At 29.6% G+C, this 26,478-nt stretch overlaps 1 long non-coding RNA gene across 3 annotated transcripts in view; it reads left to right on the forward strand.

Moving 5' to 3' along the window:
* The window catches only part of LOC107445494 (uncharacterized), an 81,204-nt gene extending 56,802 nt beyond the window's left edge, over positions 1–24,402 (forward strand). The window contains exons 2-4 of one of the 3 annotated variants that reach the window (XR_001584267.3): positions 7,994–8,086; positions 13,663–13,760; positions 21,413–23,675. This is a non-coding gene — a long non-coding RNA (uncharacterized lncRNA). Of the gene's footprint in view, positions 1–7,993; positions 8,087–13,662; positions 13,761–21,412; positions 23,676–23,860 lie in introns of those variants that run through there. The other 2 variants (XR_006225182.2, XR_006225183.2) reach the window with 2 other exon arrangements.
* Positions 24,403–26,478: the final 2,076 nt, after the last annotated feature.

Consider the following 26,478-nt stretch of genomic DNA (forward strand, 5'->3'; position numbering starts at 1 on the left):
GAATATAGTCGTGTGAGCTGATGCAAAGATTATATCTTTCGTTTTACGGATTTTTATAAATATTTTTTCCTTTCATTCGGATTTTTTTCCGGTATCTTATTATTTTTCTTTTCCCCCCTTTCTTTATTGTCCTGCAATTTTTTCCATGTTTTCCCTTATATNATATATATATATATATCATATATATATATATATATATAATAGAAAGCATGCGTCTTTGCAATTTTTAGTAATTTTCTGTCGGACCCTTATCAAAAATGCATTTGTGTTTCAAAATTTACAGCTAAACGAAGAAAAAACAATTAAATCATTAACGAAATAAAAAGGTATTAAGAGAAAAACCAGTTTTATTGCAGGAAGAAAAATCCAAAATAAATGTCGAATCAAAACACCTTCAGTATTAGAAGCACCTTCAATTTTCCTTCGACAATTAAACTGGATTTGATGTTTCTAATCTCAACAACCTCAAAAGTTATTCCTCATATTCTGGCATCGCATTTGTTTTTTCCCCCTTTAACTTTGGGATAGGTATCCATTTATAACGTTTTTTTTTTTTTAGTAATGTCTATTATTTTTACTAGTGTGCAGTCTTTTTATATTTTATTTTTGATTGAGGATTCTAAAAGGAACTATTACAGAAAACTTTGTTTTAGGTTTCGAATAAATAGTGGTTTTAAAGGATTCGAAAGTACAATGAATATTTTTAACATAATGAAATGTAAAATTAATAAATTTGTAATTTTATTTTAAATTTATTTTTGAAACTTCGTTCTTTTTAGACATTGAACAAAGCATTTTGAATTACAATTATAGAGTATGCTTAGAGAAAGGAAGATACAGTTCTTAGTAGATCACCGAAGTCAAGCATGACTGGTTGAGGATCGTGAGTAGGTGATTGATCAGCTTTGTTTAGCCTGCGAAGGGATCAAGTGTGTACGGTATTGGTCCTCATTAAACTGCTATATCTTAAAATGCCCGACTTCGAAACAAAATCGTCGGACTACCAAAGCGGAGAAGCTATCGCATCTACAAAGGATCAAATTGTGATGGCATGTCTTCGGATGAACAGCAGGGACGTTTCTCAAACCGTCACCAATAGCCCATTAGGCAGCTATAGTACGGTGTAAATAAAGCACTACTAAGTAAAAGTATGTTTCACTCATTATTTAATGATTATTAAAATAGAATTTAGTTCAATCATACCAGTTTCTGTGCATTAATGTGTATAAACTATAATATAATTAATATCATAACACGAAATTATAGATAACTTTAAAAATAAAAATTAATATTAAAAATAATCTATTTTCCATTTCAAACATTATTTGGTTCGCGTAATTTATTAAAAACTGTCAGAAATAGTATTTTATAATCGTTTTTTAGATACTCTAAGCAAATATTCATCCATTCGAGTATGATAAATTTTTAAAAGACTTTGTATAGTTTTATTTTAAGGTTTTGTGGTTCGTAAACTATTTTAATCATTGAAGTGCACTTTGATTTGAAATTTCTTGAGAGTTTTCTAGTTAAAGTGGCACTTACTTTAATTGAAGTGTGTATCGGGATTTTGTGCACGAAAAAATAAAAATACTTTAGTTAGTAAGCACTAAAAGTTTTCTTTTGTCCAGATTTTTAAAAAGAAAGAAAAAAACAGTAATAATAATTTTACCCATAGGTTGCTTTTTATCAATGTGTTTTCTTATTATTGTTCAAATAATTGTTATTCAAACTTTCTAAACATATTTTTAACATTCTTAATAACATAGGTTTGGATTTTTAAAAAAAAGTTTTATTGCTTTTGTGTTTATTTCATGCATTATTTGAAAATAATGCGAAAGTTTTTTGAGTTCACAAAAATATGAAGATTTGAAAAAGTGATTTAACAGCTTACTTCCTAACTTTTTAATTTGTAATTAGATCAATCTTTAAATTGATTGTAATCTCTTACAACACTGGGGTTGCGTACCAAGTTAAAAATATAAGAGAATAACAGGAAAAAGGGTTTATATATAATCCACGCATGAGTTCATGAAAACGTGTTACAACAGGAGACGCAATGTATTACAAAAACAACAAATAACCATAAATGATATAGAAATACGTCGAATCACTTACGAGAAGCATGGTGGAAAAACACCAGAGCTTGTTTAATTGCCTGAATAAACATCATGTTGTTTATAGTAATCTGCTTTCAACTAATTTGTTTCTTCTTGCAATAAAATAGATTTTGGTATTTTCAGTACCACCTTCCAAAATTGTGATTAGTTACGTTTCGATAATTTTTGTTTTCATCACCAGTAAATATTAATTTTTGATCTCTAATGCGTATAATTCATTGGTTTTACTTTTGATAATGCTTTGAAGAATATATATATTAAGAGAGGTTCTTAAAAAACACCTTTCATGTAGGTTCTTCATAATCATTTTTTTATTGTCCACCACGAATAACAAACAACTAATTTGTCAGATGAAGCTGAAATATATTTTTTAAGTTTGTTTTTACGACCTCTATTCACTGAAAGCCAAAAACTAATTTTATTTTTAATTCCTTTTTCTACTAGATTGAACTCTATAGCAATTCGTCAGAGTTCCATATTGAATAAGTTATATAGTCCTGTTGAAAATAGTTAATGGTAGAATTGTTAAATAGAAAAAATATTTTTATGCTGATGTAATTTTTTTAGAACAATATAGTAAGTAAATTTTTTTTCAAATCAAATAAGTAATGGTAGAAAATATGATTTTGAAATACTAGTACGTAAATGAAAAATGCATTATCTGAAAGTTGATTTTATTAAACGTTTAAAAAAAGAAATAGATTCAACATTTAAAATCTGAAAAAAGTTATTGCGTAACTGTAATCTCAATCTTTTGTTTTTGGAATGCGATTAAGTATCTTTAATATAATCAGATATATAGTTTGTTTTGAAACATTCGTAAAACATTCTTTATTCCATTTGAGTTAGTATGACAATAAAAGAACATCAAATGCAGCTGTGGTATTACCAAATGTTTTCTGAATATTTATTCTGACAAAATGGAATAAATCTAATGCCAATATGTTTTCTTTACTTGCATATGAAATTTTTAGAAAATATTATTATATAAATGTGTTGTTAAGAAATGCAAATCTCTATTTTTTTAAGTTAATTTTATAAAAACTGCAAAATTATCTTCATTAGGTGAATGTAAAGTCTGATGGCACTAGAGCAATACCTCTTAGAAGAAAGAAAGCCTCAGCACGGATCCCTTTTGTAGTTCGACATAACGAACATAAACTGCGCAGTGGATGAAAAATAAGATAGATGCCACTATGTTCGGGTTACTAATCCGCACAGTGGTTATAAATTCGAAAAATGTTATTATATTTGGACTACTAAAGGATCAAATCTTGTTGATCTATTAAATACTAAATGGAAGAAAAACGAGCAGTTAATGGGAGGGAATAAAACCAATGTATATTAGGATTGCAGTGTATAGAAATGCATTGACACAAAAGTGGTAATAAATCTTCAGAGACTAAACTATCAAGAATTTTTATTTTGAAATAGACTAAAAGAGGATTAAGTAACCGAAAATAACTGACAAAAGTAAGAGACATCAGCTCTGAAAGATGTTATAGAAATCTTTGTAAATGTTTATTATGAAATTGATGATTTCTTGGTCTGACAAAAATCGAATGGTCATCCCTCCCCTGATTAGAACTAAGATTTATTGAAATTTAAGACTGAAATGATCGTTATGAAGCTAACATATCTACAACTTGTGCAGTACAAGGACATCTTTAATATCCTCAATCCTATCACCCGACGTGTTGATATTCATTAAACCTGTAACCTGATTCTGTCAGAGAAAGAAGTTAGGATGGTAAGAAGTTAAGATACGAACAATACAGACGATGCTATTTATGAAGATATAGAGTTGAGTTGGTGATCAGCGATGATGTAGAAGAGGGGATAGGACAGCCTAGTTTCTCGTTTGTAGAAGTGCATCAAAAAATAGTGCCCAAAACATCAGCTGAATCTCTGGAGGATTTCAGGAGCTCTTTAAATTTGTGAAGATCTCAATAAATCACTGTTTGGGCAAAGATGTGGATGGAGCTTGCTCCCTTGTGATGTTGGATCGGTGTCTCTTTGGTTTGGACTTGCTTCCAGAGCAGTTTGGAGGGGAACTCTTATCTAGTGCACTCATCGAAGAGATGCCGTTGGTGAATTTCATACACATAAGGGAGTAACTGCAGGTTGATAGTATGTGGTCGCATCTTTGGTAACAAGAACATGGTATTTGAAAACGTCCTTCCCTGGATATTTCGACTCTGATTGGACGGTTCATAAGAGGGCGTAGGTCGAATACTCGAATACTAATTGGCTGTCAACAGTGTCTAGAGTGATGTTAATGATGGGTGGAGCTCGATGCTTGAATTGGTAGATTTTTTGTAGTTTCGATTCCAGCTTAAGCTAATCCCATAGAAATCTCTTATGGCTTGATGTTAACTGCAACATCTCTGATGAGACTTTTAAAAATCCTTTTGGAAGTAGCATTAGGTTGGGCTTTACTTTGTTCTTTTCCACCTCTATTGGAGAAGGCACGGGGATTGGAGGCGGTTATAGGTTTGTTGGTACACCGGTCACGGTGTCTGTCACAATGAGCACTGGGTCACCCTCAGCCATTGAAATCTGCATGTGAATGTCCATGCAAAAATTTTGGGGGGAAATATGTAAGTCAATTTCCATGTCCATTTGTCAATTTCCATCGGTGGTTTCTTTTTTCGTGCCGATAAATCTTTGATCTGAGTGACTTGTTCTGAAGTGAATGCTCCATCTTTTGGGGTCTCGTAGACTTGGGTTGAGATTTAGGCAGCCTCTCTGATTTTGAAGCTGACGGAGAACTCTGATTGTATTGGAGTCGAAGCAGTAGATGTGGTCTATGTAGGCTCAGAAGTCTGAAAAAGAAAAGAATGCGCGTCTTTTTATTATGTTTGAGACATTGACGTCATAGATATTGGTCTGGGGTCAAATCACGCATCAGCTAGAGCTTTCTGACAGCTTTAGGTTTCTTTATTTGCAAAAGACTAAAATTTCATAACCTTAAAAAAATACGCTTATACCTTAGATAGCTAAAATGAGAAGCGTAGTTTTTAAAAATTTTATTTAATTATTTTCTTCTTTTAATTTTTCTGTTTCTTAATTTGTTTCAGAATGAAAACCTTTAAAATTTTGGCTGGCGATAATATAGCGGAACTTTTTGCTTGTACTATGCAATACAATGAAACGTGTATTGCAATAAGGACGCCAGCTGCTGTTAAACTTTGTTTACTTTAGCTGCAATTGAACGAAATTTCTATTGACAATAATTTCTACATTTGGCGATATGACGATCGTAACTGTTGGTAGCAATCAGAAAGCGATTGAACCATTTATCTGATCAGTAAGTGGTTCGAATTATGATAGAAGTATAATTCCATTTGACGATAAGATCGTTACGATTTATTTTCGTAGTGGTCATGAAACAATTTAAACTTCTATGATCACTAAACATAGAGCTTTAGTTGATATTTAATCACTTAGTGGTAATTTATTTTTGGCGAATTTATGACTGAAAATTTTACATTTAACGGTTTGGAAATGACTGAGGCTCGTACTCTCTATTTAAAATAAATTTGATTTATGATTAGTTAAAGATAAATTTGACTTAAAAATAATGATAAATTCAACTTGTATTGGTAAGGAAACAATTATAGCTTGAATTGTTATGAGGCATGCAGTTTCAGTTTTTTATAATCGAAAATAGTCTAAATTTCGATTAAAATAGTCCATTATTGCTGACATAAAAGTGAATGAATAAAAGGAATATAAAGGGTTTTGATAAGGTTTGGATTAAAAGCATCGAATTCAGCATGATTTCCGGCTGCAACTTAGTTTCTAATTGTCATTTCTCTTTTTTCTCCCGACAATCAAATAAATTTTATTGTTTTTTATCTCAACCTTCTTCGTTTAGTATTTGCCAGATTTTCTTTCGCTTATGTAATTATTTTCTACATACATTCAGGTTTAATGTGTATTACATTCACTCACTTTTTAGGAAAAGATTATAAAAAATATAGGTTAATAAAAGCAAAGATCTTTATAACATCCTTTTGCATTCATATAATATTCATTTAATAGCTCAGTTTGAAATCTATATATTCAAAAAATCTATCTATCCAAATACTAATTCCCCTAAAATTTTTTACTCATCTTTTTAAAACAAATTTTCTAACTATTTTGTCCTTGCATCGAATTTTCTGGTTAGACTGAAGATTAAATCTTTCTCAACAAACATTTAAATATCGCAACTAATTTATTATAGAAAGTTATCTTTAATAAATGTGTAGCATCAAAGCAGTTTAAATTAGAAATCTAAAATTTGTATAATTTATTTTATAAGATGCTTTATTTTTATAATTTATTTTAATAATATGCATAATAAATTTTTATTTTATCTACTATGTATATAGTGTTAATCTACGTAGAAATATAGTCTCTAATTACGAAGACTTTTGCAAAATGTTTAATGAAGTGGTAGGCAATTAAAAACTAAGGCTTTTAGAATTTTGGTAATTTTGCCTACATTTTAAAAATTTCACCACGAGAGGACATGAAAAAATAGGGTTTAATATGAAATTTTGAATCATTTACATGTAGTGGTGAGAAAAATAACTTTTAATTAAATTTAAAAAAAACATGGAATCATATATTGAAACAAACTTATCTACCGTTGAAAGGTGGCAGCCCTGAATAATATATAATGCTATAATAATATACAATCTCTGAATAATATGTATAAAGCAATTGGTAATGGACCGAGGGTTATGAGATGAAATATTAAGGTAAAAATATAGTAAACAATTAAAAAAAATATAGTATAGTATAGATGGAATTAGTATTACTGGTTTGAACGTGTTTCATTTTGTTTCAATGAAATACGTACAGTACGCGAAAACGGACATACCTGAGTTACTTTTGATCTAATGTTCGGATCTTCACGTTCTAGGTCACAATCTTAATAGTTCGAGAGGATGACTTGAAGTATGCTAGTTAATTAGTGCATACGATATTTTAAATCAGACACAAAAACTTAGTTTCTTTGATCAACTTCCTTTCTGATTAGCCAAATTTCTTTCCAAACTTTCGACCGGTTCCTGAGCAAACTATTGGGACCATATTTCCCAGATTACATACTCTAGACGCAGACTCTATGTACAAATTTCTATATTTTGCTGGACAGAAAAATCTATCAAAAAGAATTGTATGCTTATTTAGATAAAGTATTTTGTCTCTGATTTCGTAACTTAAAACTAACTTGAGGTCAGTCCTCGAACCATTAAGATTGAGTCCTAGAACGTGAAGATCCGCTCATTAGATAAAAGGTTATTTAGGGTGGTAAGTTCCTTTTTGCACACCGTACATTATTTCCTTAGTGAATTGCTCAACTCAAAACTTGTGGACTAAAGAATTCCATTTAACTAAATATTGTACTAACTCAACAATAACTTCTAAATCGCTTTTGAAAACAATTTACCACGCTTTTATCCTCGTATTCAACTACAGTCATGTGATAGATTAAAATGAAGATTATGAACTGAAGATTTAAGAGATTATTCTGTCGCATTCCAAATGCTGGTTCCGAAGATGAATGCATGAAACAATGATTAATAGCGATCCATGCCTTCCAGATAATACTAAAGAATAGATTATGTAGAACTCCTTTTCGCTGCATCATCCAAACTTAATATTCAGATTTACTGGAAAATTGGATGCTTAAGTCTTTCGCTATAAACGTCGGTTTATCGCGAGCGATTTATTATCGAGATTTATCATCATAATGAATGACCCAAGCAGTTTACATTGAAAAATCCAATATAAATTCTTTTATATTTAAAAATACGTTATTAATTTTACGCGATATACATTGTATTATTTACTTACACACCATATAATGTCTCTTATTATAGATACAGACCTGATGCATGATGAATTATGGAGGTAAAGGCATTGGGGTTATCATTTTATCACTGAAGAATGTAAACCTACCTGGATTTTATTGGGTAAGACTAAAATCACTACATAATTTGAATGTTTAAAACTTGTTTTATTATGTTTTACTTTTTTGTTTGGAAAAATGGGACTGTGTAGGGGTTATGGAATTTACCTTGCATCAGAAAGGTTCTGCGTTCGAATCCCGGGCAACTCATGGATGTTGTTTCACTTTCTATACTATCTGTCCTTACTTTGGAAGCATTGTTGGTCCACCTAATATGATGCTCCTGAAAGAGTGGCTAACAAATCTGTCCTGCAAGTGACTTACTTGACCAAATGTTAAAACAGGTGACCATTGAAAATAAAAATATTAAATTTAAAAAAAAATTATTTGATTCTTTAGAATAAAATATATGTAAATCAAAAATTTCATCATACATAGAATCAAAAATTTCTACTTCATCTTGGTGGAATATTGCATTTTAGTTCTACTTTTCTAGTATGTAGTATTACTTTTAGTATACTACTAAAAGTAATATTACATACTAGAAAAATATTACTTTTAGTAGTATACCAAAAGTCATATACTATTAGCAATTTATGTAATTTTAGCATTACTTTTAGTTTATTATCTAGTATTAGTAATTTAGAATTAGTAATTTACCTAATATCATATCTAGAAGTGATTTAGTATTACTTTTTTCGGCAGAAAAGTAATAGTAAGTAATTGGAATTAATTGATAAGTAATTTGGATTATTTGCAAATTTGAAATAATTGGGGAGAATTAAATTAGGTAGATTAAAAAAATAAACAACTACTCTAGAATTTTTGTCATAAATATTATAAAAACTGTCTCGCAGGTATAGTGCTTCTATACTAAATAATTAATTCTGAAACTGCCTAACTGAAATAATGGATAAATAATTAAGTATTATAACTAATAATGACTATTATTTAGATATTGGAATGTATAATTAAAATAGAAGTAAATAATTAGCATTGACAAAAACCTGAAAGTTTTTTTTGTAACTTACATTTTATTTAAAAATAAATTACATTGACCAAATCGGTTTCTGCAAACTCTTTAAAATAAGTTTTAGTATTTATGTAACTTTAGTATAGTTAATTTTGTAATTGTATGAACAATTTTAACAGATCTAGATACATTTTTTATTTTATAAAATTCATTAATAAGATATTTATAGATAAAAAAAATGATAAAAGGCTTATCGAACAAGCCTTTATATTTATGTTTCGAAAATAAAGCAAAATAACCTTCATTTTTGTTAAGATTGAAAACAAAATGTTAAATTTCATTATAATGTACTTTGAAATATTTTTGACTTTAAACCATACATAAACTTGAAACGTTTAGGAGCTATATATTTTATTTTATAACCGTCGTTGAACAGCCAACCCAATTTCATGGGTTTACGACTACTTACGTTCAACTCCGNCCCTCGAAATGCGACAATTTCACGTCAAATATATCCCTAGTATTGTTTCCAGTTTTGGGAATTTTCGCAGCACGAAACTCAGAGACATCTCATTGCCTATGGTAAATTCGGTGTTCTTTTACTAAAAACACTTTTTAAGGAAATATGAAAATGTGGTTTATCATTATCTTCCATACAACCCCTTTATTCAGTTGACAGAGAGAAAAAGAATAAGAATCACTTTCACAACGACTCAATAAATTGATCATTGATCATTGATGAAATTAAACGAATGTGTAAATATTTTCTGCGTCAAGTTAAACAAGGAAATTTTCTAATTTATTTTAAAGGCATATAGTCTACAACACAAAAGTTTTGTTCAATTCTATTTTAAGCTCGAAATTGAATTTGAAAAAAAGTGTTTCAGAGTTGAGTTGTCCAACTGGTCACTCAAGTGTCTTATTTGCAAATCTTATTCGAAATGGCAAACTTATTTCTTATCTTTAAAAGAAAAGATATTCTCAGAAGATTTCGCTGAAAACTTATTCCTTTTTTTAGAGAAACAATATATATTTTGTAACATCTTTTATGCAACAAAACTTGACTTAAACTCGGAATGAAAGTAAACCCCATTCTTTTAGAAATATATAAGTTTATTTACGATTTAAATTAATCATTTTTATGCATCAAATAATTAATCATATTATATATAATGAATTTTAATAATCCTAAAATTCTGGCTTTTCTGGAGAAAAAAATAAATGCAGTGACTTTCAAAAGTGTTCGTACACTTATGAGTTTCAATGAAATAGGGTTCCATCCAGTAATTAAAAGGAAAATTTCAGAATGGATATTTAATTATAAGAAATATATTCTATTCGCAAAACTGCATAAAATATTTTATACACAAAACAAAAGTTTGTTTTTAAGAAATAAAAAATAGAAGAAAAACAAAAACTTTGTCTTACAAGTTTTTAAGGAATCAATAATTACAAAGATCACTTTTAATAAATCTCCATCTATTAATAAATATTCTAACTTTCCGTTAAGATATCATCTAATAGAGTTTTTTCTCGTATCTGCAATAGCTTTTAAAAGTCTGTAAATAACTGTAACTTGTTTATTTTCGCATTTTTTGCATTAAAATAATTTTTTTTTAGCCATTGTTTTTAGTTAAGAGTATGACAACATGGCATTAAAACAAAAAAATTAATTTTCACTTCTATTCGAATATGCTTTATTCTGTTTAACTATAGGAATTGAGGTAACGTGCCAAAAGTTTGTGGTCAATTACTGAGACATCACCCTCGAATTTTGAGAGACGTGTGCTCATTATAGTAATCTTGATATAAAACAAAAGTTGTTTCCAATACCCGAATTATGGGATGATAATTATAAATTGAATCGTAAAATATTTAAATAAACAGGTTGATTTATTATGTCATCAATAAATATCAAATTATCTTTTCCTGATGCTGGTATGCAACAACACACAAGGATACCACAACCATGCTTAACCACCATCATGCTCCAACTAATGTGGGATAAAATTTACATCGAAACCCGATGTGGTAAATTTGTTTCCTTCAGCCAATAAAACATTGATTCGTTAGGGAATTATTACCCATTGACAAAATGGGTCTTGATTTGGATTTGATGGCGTCCTCACACTTTTGAACTGTGTAAACAGTGCTCTTGCGTCGTCATTGCATGCGTTGCTATGGTGACCGCTGCTGTTTTTATTTTTATTTTCACTAGCAAGTATTTTTAATGTATTTACATCATAATAGTTTAAGGTATTTTTATATTCTTTTTCTTATTATCGTATAATTACTGGCTTTGCAGTGATTTAATTAAAAATGCTCTCTACTTAATTTCAATAACAAATTCTAATTGATTTAAAGTTAATTTCTACGACATCATTACATTAAATTTCTACATACATTGTTCCATTTGAACAGGACATGTTTTAAGTCATAATACATGTATATACCTTTATACATGTATATAAGGTTTTTCTTTTAAATTTTATAATCAGGATTGAAATGCTTTTAGCACCGTTCCATTGTACCTTTATTAATATAATCAGTTAAAAAAGGATTCAGCAATTATGAGATGGAAATTTCATAACTAAAATTATTAATCTTATTAAAAAAAATATTACAATTTAATTAAATGTATTTGGACTTCATGTAAAAATATTTTCTACTTATCATAATTAATCAATCTCAAACTTTCATTAATCGATTACCTTTTAAGTTGATGAAGTACAATATTTTTAAGACTTAAACATTTTTCGCATTATTGAACTTCTATCATAAAGTTGCACATTTTTCGGAAGTTGTGTTTACTCTTCCTTTTGAAGCATGAAACAGTTATTAATTTACAATGCTTTACCCGAATTGTAAATTTATTACCAGCATATTTGTCAGAAAATGAATTATTTTAGTAGTAAAAGGAGTCATTAAAAAGCAATTTATCCATAATAAGGAGAAAAAAATGTCTAAAATGCGTAAATATATTTTATTTATTGTAATAGGTATGATTTTTTTCTTTTTGTAGTATTTAAAAACTTTGGATTAAGTTCGGTGCTTTTGCAAAGGTATGGTGCAAAATCTAGAATAAGCTTTTATTCTAAGATTTGATGAATGTAAGTAATATCATATTTGTAGCCAAATTTAGGAGAAACACTCAAATAGCAACCAGATGGTCGTTTTTTTAAAAAAAACCTGATTCAAAAGAATTTGCACTTGTTACGAATTTATTATAAATTTTTTAGCTATATTTTTTTTCATGAATTTATCTGCTGATTACGTTAGATGAGATTATAAACTTCAGAAGAATTTAAAATTATCAATCATTTTTTTTAAAAAAAATGTTAAAAGAAGTAATAATGGCAATATTTTTTTATGAAAGTTTCTTTGGCAAGCTAATGATTATAATTACTAATAAGATGCTAATATGTATAAAAGATATCCTTTTCGGAATTACATAGATCTGGGGCTTACAAAAAAATTGAGATCAGAGATATGGTTAACAAATTCAGTATTTTTTTGGATAGGTAGGTACTTTATTTTCGTCCTACTCTGCACAATTGGCTATTGGAGATAGTATGAAAAAAAACCCTGATGATGATCCGAAGTCATGCCATCACAATTTATGATGCCACTTCCTCAATTTAGAAACTCCTTTGAAAGGGAAGGAAATTTTATCCAGATCCCTGTACACATGCTACTACCTAGCGAGCGATCACAGAACTTTCGATTTTGTAGAGTTTGCGAGCACGTATATCTCATGTATTCGGTGGGTCTTAGGGAAGTCGAGAATCGAAATCTAATTCTCTAACCACTGGGCTACCACGAATGTCAGTGTTGTCTTTAATTTTTTTTAGGGAAAGTTATGATTTTTTTTATTTGAATGCTTACGTTAAACTACATTCTGTTTGTTTTTTTAGCATACACCTATAAATTTAGCTTATCTAAAGAAATACTACCCAACAAGCACACAACTTTTGGGCTAGTAAAGGGACAATGCCGGCTCACCTAAAGTGCCATTACGGCGGGCTTTTCATTGCCGTATCGGTTCCGTTAATAAAGTGAAATCTGGGCCAGAATGAGGGCCAGTGCATGNACAAAACATGATACATCAAATATTTTTTTTTTCTACGGCAGCCACTGAACTTCCGTTCTTCACCTCGGAAGATACCGGAAGTGTTGCTCATTTAACATCACCTAGTGGGCACCTGTGAACTTAAGTCACTGAGGTGAGTAACATTACCCACACCACCCTGCCACAGATAATCGTTCATAGGGTGGGTCACATTCACACATCACACAATAGAGAACACACAGAGAGAAACATCCATGCCCTGAGCGGGATTCGAGCCCACAACCATTGGCTTTGCAGTCAGGCACAATGGCCATTCGGCTACCTGGCAGGCGATAAGTCAAAGGTCACGTAGCATAAATTGCCAAAAAAAGTCAAACAAAACTTTTGGATTGTAGTGCTTAATCCCAATATGCTATTTAGTTCAGGGTAACTCGAATGGTTTAAATTATTACTAAAAACATGTATGAATCAAAACATAAAAAAAGAAAAAAAGCTAAAAATGTGATGACTTGCGAAATTTAATGTCAGATTTCTTAAGGAGTATAATCATGAGGTGTTATGCTCTCACTCTAAATTGAACTGAATTTTATTTCCATAGATTTTTATCCTCATTTTGATCATTTTACTTCGATTCTCTGATATAATTTAAGAATAGGAATTGCGCAGAAAATGTCATGCAAACTATGGAAACCATGGGTAAGCATGAAATTTTAGTTTTATTTGCGCTGTAAAATTGTTTAATCATTGATAATCTTACAATTTTACCAGAAAATCGTGATATTTTCTTTTAAAAAAAACCCCACAAATTTAATAGCTCTGGCTTTGCACTTGTATTTGGCAAATGAAATTGATAATTCATTCTACGAAGAAATTAAACTACATGATTTACTCAGATTAAATATTAAAAGAAAATTAAATATAAAATTTTTTAAAGTTATTTTATTCAATGCTTAAGTTTTCTTAATATACTCTTAACAAAACACCAAGCGTATATTAATTTTTATGAATGCCGAACCAGATTGTTTTAAAAATTCTGATTATTAATTCCATATTTTACTTGAAAATTAAAGATAAAAATAGGCAAATGTATTGCAGTTAAAGACGTCTACTTTTTCATAATAAGGCTTAACTAACAGTATCGGGAAAGTACTATGAGTATTATGCGCTTGGATATTTTAGCATTGATGGCATTGGAACAACTTTTTCAGGTTGAAAGAATATAAAGTTTTCATCTGGACATTATGTCCCGCAGACAGAAATACCATCGGGACATATATGTCCCAGTCCTCCTTCAATTAACCAAACAGTTAATTTTTTTGGCAGATATTGTTATTTTATCTCACTGTTCTATTAAAGTCATAGTTTGTCTTTTTATTGAAAAATTCTGATCCTGAAAGAGTAAAATAGAAAAAATTAATACAAATGTTCCAATTGTGGACGCAAAATGAATAATTCAATTTTTCAATAGGTACATTTTCACAAGAGTATTTTAATTTATTTACCTCGAATAGTATGAGAAAGTGCTAAAAAATCTTAATAGAATTGTGGGATACGAATTTTCTAGCTCTTGATTATATTTCCAAGTTTCAAATATTGCCAAAGATCAGTTTTCCAATTAATGTACGACAATTTTACAACTCAAATAAAAATAATAGAACTTCTGAAAGTAAGTATTGGTCTTAAAACTGACTCACTTCTAAACCTAGTTTGTTCAAATATTTAAAAACTTCACTAAACAATGGAACGAGCAATCTAAGCAAGCAATTTTGATCTTAATTACTAGAAAGACATTTATGAGAATTTCATTACGTCAACGAGTCATTAGCAAATGGAATTCGAACAAAGGGAATGGATATATGATTGCAGCAATTTAGTTAATTTGCAATTAGAAACTCCGGGATTTTGAATTCCATCTTCGGATAAACATTTTCTGTCCGTTTCCTTCAAGATAAAACCCACGGTTATTCTTGAATAAATAACTTGAGTTTTAAAACGAGTTCATAAAAGAGTTTTCCCTTTCAAAGCCATTAAGTTATCCCCCTAACTTCTAATGATTTTTTTGAACAATAGATAGAGAAGTGCTTAGTCTAATAAAATTGAATGTCGTTAACTAGCCTACATCATCGCTTCCAATTATGCGTTCCGTTTGCTTTGTTTATTCTTATTAATGGTAATGGTGATTTGAAATAAATCTTTGGTGAATATTTGCTTGAATAATTGCATAGATTGTTTTATCTACCGATTAGCTTATCTATTTTATCGAGGCATTGTACATTTCCAATTTAATTATTGATAGTCAAATTATTTAAAACTACAGAGATAGGATAAAAGTAAGGAAACACATATAATCTCAACAATCTATTTTTAGCAGCAAATGTTTCAGAAGGTTTTATATGACAAAACAGTTAGAATAGTTTGAACGATCATGCTTGAAGCTTTATAAAATGGTGTCCTTTTTACCTATGCAAAGTTTGCCTCAACCAAAATGAGCGTAGGAGGTTAAAAACTTTTTTTCTTTGTTAATACTGACGTAATTTTAAAAGCATTCTTACATAAATATCGTATTCCTATTTCAAAATTTCAAAATTTCTGGTATTAAAGTTAATAAGAAATAATAATTTTTTTATTATTTAGTTAATTCAAATTTTATGAGGGTAAAATCTTTCTAAAAACTTCATGATATTTCAAATTAATCCAACGGTTTTTCAATGTAAAATCTCTCAAAACATTTACTGCTAAAAGAAAAAATGTATGAGAGTTAGTGTTGGAGTTAGTGAAATAGTGTTTCCATATTTTTGTATAACTCCTGTTGTTGAATGCCACTTCTTAAAGGAAAGAAAAACACAGTAAAATTTCCAAAAAATTAAAAAAATAATTATTGCAATTTTTGATAGATTATCCTTTTAAGATTATTGAACTGATATCGTAAAAATGTAAAAGTTAGAGCATAATATGCCGTGTGCGACAAAGAGCATGCTGTGACATGTATGAACGCGTGAATTTGTACGCTCAATTAATTAATGAATTTGCATACTCCTAGTAAAATACTATCATTTTACATAATTTCCATATATTTCAGTAAAATAGCTAGCGAAAAAGAGTCAACGGTACTTTCTATAAATTATAGTTAGTTGCAAATTTTTACATATTTACAAAAATACTGATGGCAAAACTTTAATAACTATATACTCAAAACTTATTCTCTTAAACATTCCAAAGAAACTGAAGAGGTAACTCCTTTTTACTTGACTAAAACTTCATTCGATTCAAATATACTCAAATTGGTAATACAAGTTGAGATGTTTCAAGCACTCAAAAACAGGAGCTCATTTTAAAAACGTGAATGAGAATAAACAAAAGTTTTTTGAAATATGGACAGTAAAGTTGAATGCGAAAAAAGAAAAAAATATAGGGGAAAAAATCCCCTTAGGAAAATTTGCCATAAATTTTCCATAAAAAAATGCCATAGGATATTCCTATGGGGTTTTGCTTACGGTAAAATTTTGCCATACACTTTTGCCATATGCTTATGGCGAAATTTTGTCATACATGTATGGCAAAATTTTTCCATAGGCAAAACCCCATAAAAATATCCTATGGCATTTTTTTATATGGCAAAATTTTGCCATACGTATATGGCAAAATTTTACCATAGGCAAAACCCTATAGGAATATCCTGTGGCATTTTTTTATATGGCAAATTTTTGCCATACATGTATGGATAAATTTTGCCATACGTATATGGCAAAAGTGTAGGGCAAAATTTTACCATAGGCAAAACCCCATAGGAATATCCTGTGGCATTTTTTTATATGGCAAATTTTTGCCATACATGTATGGATAAATTTTGCCATACGTATATGGCAAAAGTGTAGGGCAAAATTTTACCATAGGCAAAACCCCATAGGAATATCCTACGGCATTTTTTTATATGGCAAATTTTTGTCATAAAACTAAGATGTGCTACAGCTTATGAAGAAATATATTTCCATAGGCTATGGTACTCCTTTGCCATCATACAGCTATGGCAACATTTCTCGTTGATATTTTACCATACATCAAAGAATAATTACAAACAAGAATCTTTCTCAATGGATTTTAAAAATGCAAAACTTAATAATTGTAGAATAAATATATATCCGGAAAGCTTTTTTTAAAATTTCTTTGATAAACTTCCCCTGTTTTATTGCAGAATCCTTTCTGATTGCTGCTTTTATTCAAAAAAATTTTAAACGGTTAGTACTAACCATTAGAAAATGGGTCCGGTGGACGGAGCGAGTGGGGAAAATATTGGTTATGTTGATTAAGAACAAAATATATTGAGTACAGGCAACCGATATTTGTTAAAGCTGTAAAAAACAAGAAAATGTAAAGTGGGTCCGGAGGTCGGACCGACTATAAAAAACGTTAATTTGATTGATTGGTATCATAATTAGTTAGGTTCCTCTAATATCTGACGCTTATCTAAAAGAAAGCAAATTTAAATAATGGTCCGATGGTCGGAGCGAGTATGAAATTTTNCATACAAATCTCTATGGTAACCATAGGCGTATGGCATATTGCCATACAAATTTCTATGGTAGCCATAGGTTGCCATAGATTACCATAGGCTTCTCTATGGCAAATTTTCCTAAGGGCACTTGGTCAGGGATAGTAAATAAAAATTAATTGGATATAGGAAATCACTATGACGAAAAAGTTGTACACTTAAGGAAAGATTAAATTGTTAAAATCATTTTTGGTAACAGCCAGCAGATGACATGGCCAGAGACTGTCCCGTTGATGATATTGAAGCAAAATAATTGTCAACCAGTAATCCAGCAAATCTAGTTAAGTGATGACCCTAAGCTATGTAAAAATATGTAGTATAAGATTGTACAAATATATGTGGATACTTAAGAAATATTAGTTATAAGATAGTAAAAGGCAGAGGCATGATAAAAAAACAATTAAATGGCAAGCAAAAATTAAACACAAAATAAAAATATAAAGCCCTAACATGTGTAAGATAATGTTAAAAAGCATTGCAAGAACCTAAGTGGAATTAAAATCAAAAACTGATGAGAATGTAAACACTGACTTTGATATTGATATATGACAGCAATAAAATGAAATTGTCATAGAACAAGTTAAGAGAATTAAAAAATTTTAATCATTAAAGAAATGATGGATCTGGCTTGATGATAAGCACTTAACTGCGCTTTTCATCATGAAGATTGTTTACAAATTGCTATGGGGAACAGAACACCGTTAATAATGGAAAAGTGATGTGACTTTAAAAATTTATATAAAATCTGAGGGAGAGGATAAAATAAAAAAAGATGTCGTTTAATCAGAAACAGTAGGGAGAAAGAAATATAAAAATTTTAGATAAAAATATAAACAGCAAGATATTAATTAAAGTGTACAAAGTCAGTGTTAACAAATGGCAAAATTTAATATAGCGAAACCTTATACCCAATCGCGACGTATTTTGAAAAGATACCGATAATAAAAGTACCAGACAGCCGGAAATTAAAAACTTGATAAATTCAGATAGATAAAGGCGTTCGCAATAAAATGCTTTTGACCCAGAATGAGGTCGAAAAAATGTTAAAATAAGTAGGTAAAGTTAGGGAAAGATTCCACTTGTAGTGGATGTCACGTTAATATGGCGGTCTCATACTCTAAGCCTAAATCAATGGAACAACGGATTTCAAACACTCAAAAATAGAAAAATTGACCACCCGGAGGCCGGAAAAGACTTACCAGGAATGCCTTGTGGGATTACATGTTGAATTTAATTAACTTCGGGGTTAAAAAATGGATATTATTTTTTTTGGAAGATGTTTTTGAGGACTCCATAGGAGATGTTGTTTCGTTGGTGGGGATCTAGATCAGCTTTTCCCTATGGTATACTGCCTTACAAATCTTTATGGTTACCATTGGTCAATGGTATACTGCCATACAAATTTCTTTGTTTGTCTTAGGTCAGTGGTGACGTGCCATACAAATCCTTATGGTTACCATTGGCCAATGGTATACTACCATAAAAATTTTTATGGTTGCCATAAGAGAATGGTGACGTGCCATATAAATACCATACAGGTCTCTATGGTTACCATTGGTCCATGGTATCTCGCCATACAAATTTCTATGGTAGCCATAGGCTTAAAGGGTTTTGTCATACAAATTTCTATGGTAGCCATAGGTTGCCATAGATTACCATAGGCTTCTCTATGGCAAATTTTCCTAAGGGTCTAAAAACCACAGTAGCCAAGAAAGAAAACGAAGAAGAAGAAAACCTGAGTGGCTGATGGAGAAAAATCAGGGTAAAATGTATTTAGACGAGCTATGGAGTATGGAGAAGAGTTATGGACTAATGTGATTAAAAAAGGAATCGGTATTCGTAAGAATAAAACAAGATTCCAGGGCATCACGATGAGCTGATGTGACTAGGGTGGAAATAATTTCGGCACTGTCAAAACTAAATTAATGCCCAAGATTCCAGAAATATTCAACAACTGATGATTTCTTATATTATTGATAAAGGACGTATCTACCATGTTCCTTAAATCTAAATTTTAAAGTGCATCTAATTTGTCCGATGTATCCAAGGTCTCACTAACAAGAAATGTAGCAAACACCCCAGCGATTATCAAAGCTATTGAGGATCTTTAAGAGATTTAAATCTGATTTTGTTAACAGGTCTAAAAGGACTTTAAAACCTAAAAGGGAGAGGATATTAGCAATCTTCTAACAAATAGGAGAAAAAATGATAAAGTAACAAGTTCTCTGTAAGGATTAGAACAAAAGAACAGTTTAGGCCTAATGAGTTGATCAAAAGTTAGATTAGCTATAGAAGGGTTAAATCCACGGTTGGTAACAAAAGCGAGCGGAGCAAGTTAAAGTTCGGAAGAAAGAAGAGTTAGAGCAGAGGTTAAGTATGCAGTAAACGGAGGTATGAAATGCAGAAATTTTCTGACAATTAGGCTGATTAGAAAAAATATGAGGGGGCTAAGAGAGTCAACAAAATGTTTACGATAAACAGAGGTAGAAAAATGATTAGTTCTAATCCAGATGGGGGGAGTAGTAATGATAAATGCAGTTCATTAGAAGAGCCATAACAATGTAGATATCTAATACCTTCTAAATAACTAATTAGAAGAGCCATAACAATGTTGCTCTTTTTTGAATGCCATACCTTCTGAACAAACAGTTCATTAGAAGAGCCTTAACAATGCGGATCTCTCTTTATTACCATACCTTCTAAACAGCTAATTAGAAGAGACATAACAATGTTGCTCTTTCTTGAATACCATACTTTCTAAACAAACAGTTTATTAGAATAGCCATAGCATTGTAGCCATAGCATAGGTCTCTCTTGAATACGATACATTCTTAACAGCTAATCAATTAGAAGAGCCATCACAACAGTGATCTCTCTTGAATACCGTGGCCTATAGCAGTTATTTCTTAATTAATTACACCACAACAATGCTCTCCGCTCGTAATTAACATGAAATTAAATAATGATGCCTAAAGGATGTTATCATTTAAGAAGCTGTTCTTGATTTTTATGATACTTTTGCACATAAAAGAAAACTATTTGCATTATTATTTAAAATATAAATAATTAGGCTGAAATAAATATAAACTAAGTGAAAAAGAAAAGCAAGAAAAATCTCGCAAACGCTTTACTAGAGTATATTATACAGCTTTCGTTTTCAATGGATTAACAATTTTAAGCTTATGTTTATGAGTGAATATACTTCATCAAGGTTTGAAAATGTGTCAATTATAAAATCTTAATTTCGAACTGTAATTAAACGATAAAGTGGTTTAGAAATGAAGAGAAATTTGTTTTAAATAAGTTCATTAGAGGCTTATGAAATGTGGGTGATATTTGTTAAATATGCATAAAATTTGCATTTTGCTTAATTACTGCACAAAAGTTACGGAAATTTCATTACGTCAACAACTCATTAGTAAATGAGAATTGAATAAAGCTGAGGCCAATTCAATTACTACAAATTAGTTTGAATCTAATTACAATAATCAATAAGTTGCTTGGTACCCCAAAAAACTTTACTTTTATGTATTAATAGGTATACATTAATATTATGCATTGCTAACGCAATTCAAATTTTGAAAAGAATTAATATTTAATTGCTATTCAAGCAAATATCTGATCTTCAAATGAAGTAAAAATGTTTTTATTTTTTAAATTTTATATGCATATTAAGAACGAAGTTAATGAACGTTATTGAAGAATTAAGGAGCAAAACTAGTTTGAAGATCTGATTATTATTGCTTCTTCTAAAACTTTTTTTAGTTAGTAATATTTTTATTTTTTTCTTTCATTATAGGAAATTATTCCGAACGACTGTTATTACATTACTTGAAGATTTCTAATGAACTGAAAGCATTTATTATTCGTTTTCAATTCGTAACTACAATAAAAAATTGGAATATGGAAAAAAATAATATTCAAGCATGTGAATTGAAACGAACTGAAGTCATTAGAATGATAAAAGAGAATACTTAAAAAAAAGAGAATATTTTTGTATGGTAAATAATATTAAATTATAAAATTGTATTTGTGAAAATAAACACAAATCAATGCATCATCTTCGTTTTATCGTCTTACACAAATCAATGCATCATATAAGAACAGATTTTTCTTATCACAAGGCTTTTAAAAGAACATCAGAATTTGAATAAACGACAAAATAAATTTTTTGGAATGAAAAATAGCAATGCAAGCATATTTACTGGTATAAAAAGAACGTTAAACTGTATAAAATATTTCGTAATTTTTTCGCCTCGGAGAGCTTATCGAATTTTAAAAGACTACTGTATTTGAATCTGAGCACCGCGAGCAAAAAGATATTCTTTCAGTTTGAAAAGCCTTGATAGTGAATGTATTGAAACATAAAACCGCCTCAAGATACCATTCCATGCGAACATTTTCTTTATTCAACATACGGAGAAAAGGTATATTTGAGTATAAAAGAACATACTTTACGAACTATAATTTTTTAAAAGTAAAAAAAAATATTTACGAAAGTAATTGTTTTGAGCGTTTCTCCAAAGAGTAGAAAACACTTATAATTTGTATTTATACAGTAAAAGAAGTAAGTGGGAGAAGGTTTTAAGTGGTATTTTAGTGGATTTGTGAATGGTTTTGAGTTTTAAGCGTTGATAATGGGAAATAAAGATTTTAAATTCACGCTATATTTTACTTGATAGCTTCTAGATTTCAAAACTAAAGTGACTGCCGAATTAAATTTTAGAAATTAATTTAAAGTAAGAAAACAATTTTAAATACCTATAAATACATAATAAAGAAAAAAAGGATAAAAGAAAATAGGGATTAACGAAGAAAAACAAAGAAAATAATAAGTTTTATTTATTGCGCATAAGCTGGAAGTACATAGAACTCATAAAATAAATTAAAAATATAGAGAAGACAAAGTTTTTTTTTAAAGGGGAAGAAAAAGAATGTTTTTTTTTAAAAAGAAAAATTTCATATAAAAAAAGGTAAAATAAGAAAAAGAAAGAAAGAAAATAAGGGAAAGATATAATCTCGTCATCAGCTCACACGATCATATCCAAAAAAATAGTGCTTTCTTATATTGTATTACTGTAGCCGAAGCAAGATATATGAATACACTAATGGGAGGAGCTCTAAAAAATTGAAACAAATGTAGAATTTATATCTAATGATATTTGTGCCGCTAACTGAAAGTTTAGAGTTTAAAAATTAAGAGCAAAGATAAAAAGGTAACAAAATTGCAACAGATCATTGTGAACCAGGAAGAGATGAGTCATGAAGATTAAGACTTAACAATTTCGCAACCTGCATAATGATTTCATTTTATAACGAACATTGAACAGCAGACCTAATTTTCAGGTTAGCTGCTCTCTATGTTCAGCTCCGTAATTTTATAATTTTGAACCCAGCTCGAAGACAAGGGAATTCCTGGATCACCCATTGGGACAAACTAGCTGCTTGGAAGAGGTGGAGGAACTAATTTACATTCGCGTTACATTGAGAAGAAGACTACGGAAAACTTCCATGGTTAGTCTGACGCCAAGGGAATTCTGACGCATGATCCGTCTACCACTGATGATATTTTACGTCAGCACTGTAGTCAGCATGAGTTGAGCACACAACTAGAAATTTTCAATTATGGCTTGGATTTGAACCAGTGTTAACCCTATTCGGAAACAGTCCACCCTCTTCACCTCCGCGATTCCAACAGCGTGATTGCGGCAATGTGGTCAGCATTGTGTTTTGATCGTCCTTACTTTCCATATAGTTGGTATTCTTTGTTTATGAACCACTTGGGATCGAACCCTAGTCTTCCAAACTGGCAGCTACGTGAGTTAATCACTGAGTTATCGCGACACTGATCTATATTATATTGGTTATGTAAATGACTATTAATGTGTATGTTTACATAATGACCCATTCAAAAGTATTATTGTAAATATTATAGTAAATATTATAGTAAAAGCATTGTATATTATAGTAAAAGTATCGCAGTATTACAGTAAAAGTACTGAATTATTATAGTAAAAGTATTGTTTATGATTTGTCTTTTATTTCAACCCTTAACGGTCCAAGAGAACTACAAGTAAAGTACCAAGAGTACTTCCAACTGAAGTTGGCTACTTTTCCTAAGAAAAAAAAACTATAGACGCACTATTTTATTTCAGGGGAAATTTATTAGTATATTATTAAGAATTAATGATATTATTATGAATCAGTATATTATTATGGATTAAATAAAATTTATTTTATTTTATAGCAACCGACCCAATTCTGAGTTTACGACATTCAATGTTCAAATCCTCAGCCTTGTGATTTTCAACCCAATCCAAAAGACAAGGACTCTTGGATTAGATTGAAACTCCTGGATCAAGTATTAAAACAAAATATTCTTCGTGGAAGACTTTTTGATGGAACTAACACACTTTAGCGTTGCATGGAGGAAAAAAAATCACAAAAACTTCCCATGGTTGGCCCCGCAAGGGTATTCTAACCCATGATCCGACTACCACTGATGATATCTTCCATCAGCACTGTGGTCGGGGCGAGCCAGAAGCTGAATTCGCATCAGCCAGCCACCGATGGGATTTAAACCTGGCTCACCTCATTGGGGACAAACGCTCTATTTACTGAGCCGCCGCAGCTGCTATTATATTTATTATAAATTATTGTATATATTGTATTTATTTTAGCTGAAGTTAAATATAGAAATATAAGAGTAATAAAAATTATAAAAAGATTTTTGCCACCGAATGCCCAGCATTGAACTCATTAAATAAAAGAGCCATTCAACTTTATGGCGGCATGGCACTCCGCTGTTTATGATTAGCATTTATTTAGGATAATTTAATGCTAAAACACAACTTATACGTATTTCTAAAAACAGTACAGTTTAAATATTGTTCGATTAAAAATATAGTTTATAATCAATTATTAGAAGCTGTTAGACATTTTGCTATTTACGATTTAGCTAAAGTTTTCTATAAAAAGCATCTACAGATATTTCAAGTCATTCAGAAACTATGTAATTTTTTAAACACTATTTCAGCTTTAAAACACTATTAAGTGTCAACCGTTTCCTAGAAGAATTAAAAGAGTGTAAATTATGTTAATAAAAATTTAGTTTCAATATAGTTTAAGAATTGTTTCCCGATATATAATATGATGCAAATAAAAATACTAATATTCTCTCTATAGAGTAAAAAACTCATTGTTAAACTAACACCACAATGTGAAATCTTTAAATTCTAAAAACAATTCTTTGAATTATATTTATTTTTTTAAATATAAATGTCTTTTCAAAAACAATTATTAGTAGTCATAAACTTATGAAAATCTAGATAAAATTAGATGGTAAACTAAATTGTAAATATAAGGAAAATTTATGTCATTTGAAACTACTTAACTTTCGTATATTTGTTTAAGAAAATTGATAACCTCTCTTAAGTGTAAAAAAAAATGTCAATGAAAATTTTTTAATGTCAAATAATTTTATTTTAAAATCAGTATTAGTAAAACGTTTGTATTTACCTGGAAATTAAAAATTTAAGAAATAATCTTATAAGAAATTAACTTTTTTCTAAACTGTTGTTTAATCATTTTTAACTATAACCAAATACTTTTTTCACTGAAAGATATTGAACTCATTTGTTCTCAATCGAATTCATTCTTGTTCCAGGATTTCTCCTTCCACTAATTTTTTTTTACTCTCTTTTTTCCATCAGGTATTTGTTTTAATTTAAGCGCTGTAATATAAACGCTATAAAGAAATGAAAATTTTGAAATATTGATCATTAATAAGAAAATGGTGAAGGTGTTTCGAATAAATTTTCTCTATTTTCTCCACTTATTGAAGGCTTATTTATTTTCTTTATTTTCCTATTCCACCTTTTCAACGAAATTTGATTACATTTAAAGAAAAAAAATGTAATATTTTTACAAAATATTTTCCAATATTTGTTTAAAATTTAAAACCTTCATATGAAACCGCTATTTATTCCACATTCTATAAACGCCAATCATTATTTTAAGATTGGGAAAAGAAATAGATTTTATGTAAATTTATTAAATTTTGAGAGGAATTTAAATCAATTTAGTCTTTTGAATAGGAGGTTTCATTATTCCATGATCTTGAGAATTTTCATTTATTTGTTTACTTTTTTACTCCTTTTGTAGTAGCATGTACTGAAGATTAGTTTCTAAAACTGAATATGTGCACTTTCTATATATTCCAAAAAACTTTCTATAAAATTGTTCTCTTTCCAAAAATTTAACATTTCATTATTTTTCAAATATCGTCTTATGTTAACAATAATTAAATTAAGGTGTTTATTCAAAAGAAAAAAAAACTAATTTTTAAATCTTTTTAATAATATCTTAGGCATAAAAATGTTTTTTCCAGTTAAAATATAATCGACCTTTGTTAGAAAATTCTCTTTAAAGAAATTATTTTTCGATCTTAGACAACTGTTAGTTAGTTAAAACATTAGGTGATTTTTTCTAAAATTTGATATTGTAAAAACACTTGAAAAGCTAGTTTGTATAATTTATGTTAGTGAATCTGTATAAGAGTAAATTTACAGGATATTATAAGTTAAACTGACGGTTTTCAAAACTTTGTTATAGGAAAACATATAAGATCCAAATTGATTAAACAAGCTTTAAATTTTTACTCTCTGAATTTCTGGTTTTTGTTCAAAACAGCAGATGGTTTAAAGTTTAGTTAAAAATTTTGAAAATCAGAGGGTACTGTAAATTCCTTATACTGTTCCGATGCATAAAAATTCTGTTCTCTAATTGCACACGTGTTTGAGGTAGATAGTAGATGTTTCAAAAACTTTCATTCAATGAAAAATTTCGAAACGTGGAATTTTTATT

This window comes from Parasteatoda tepidariorum, chromosome 7, assembly GCF_043381705.1.
Source record: "Parasteatoda tepidariorum isolate YZ-2023 chromosome 7, CAS_Ptep_4.0, whole genome shotgun sequence".
In the NCBI taxonomy this organism is placed as follows: Eukaryota; Metazoa; Arthropoda; class Arachnida; order Araneae; family Theridiidae; genus Parasteatoda; species Parasteatoda tepidariorum.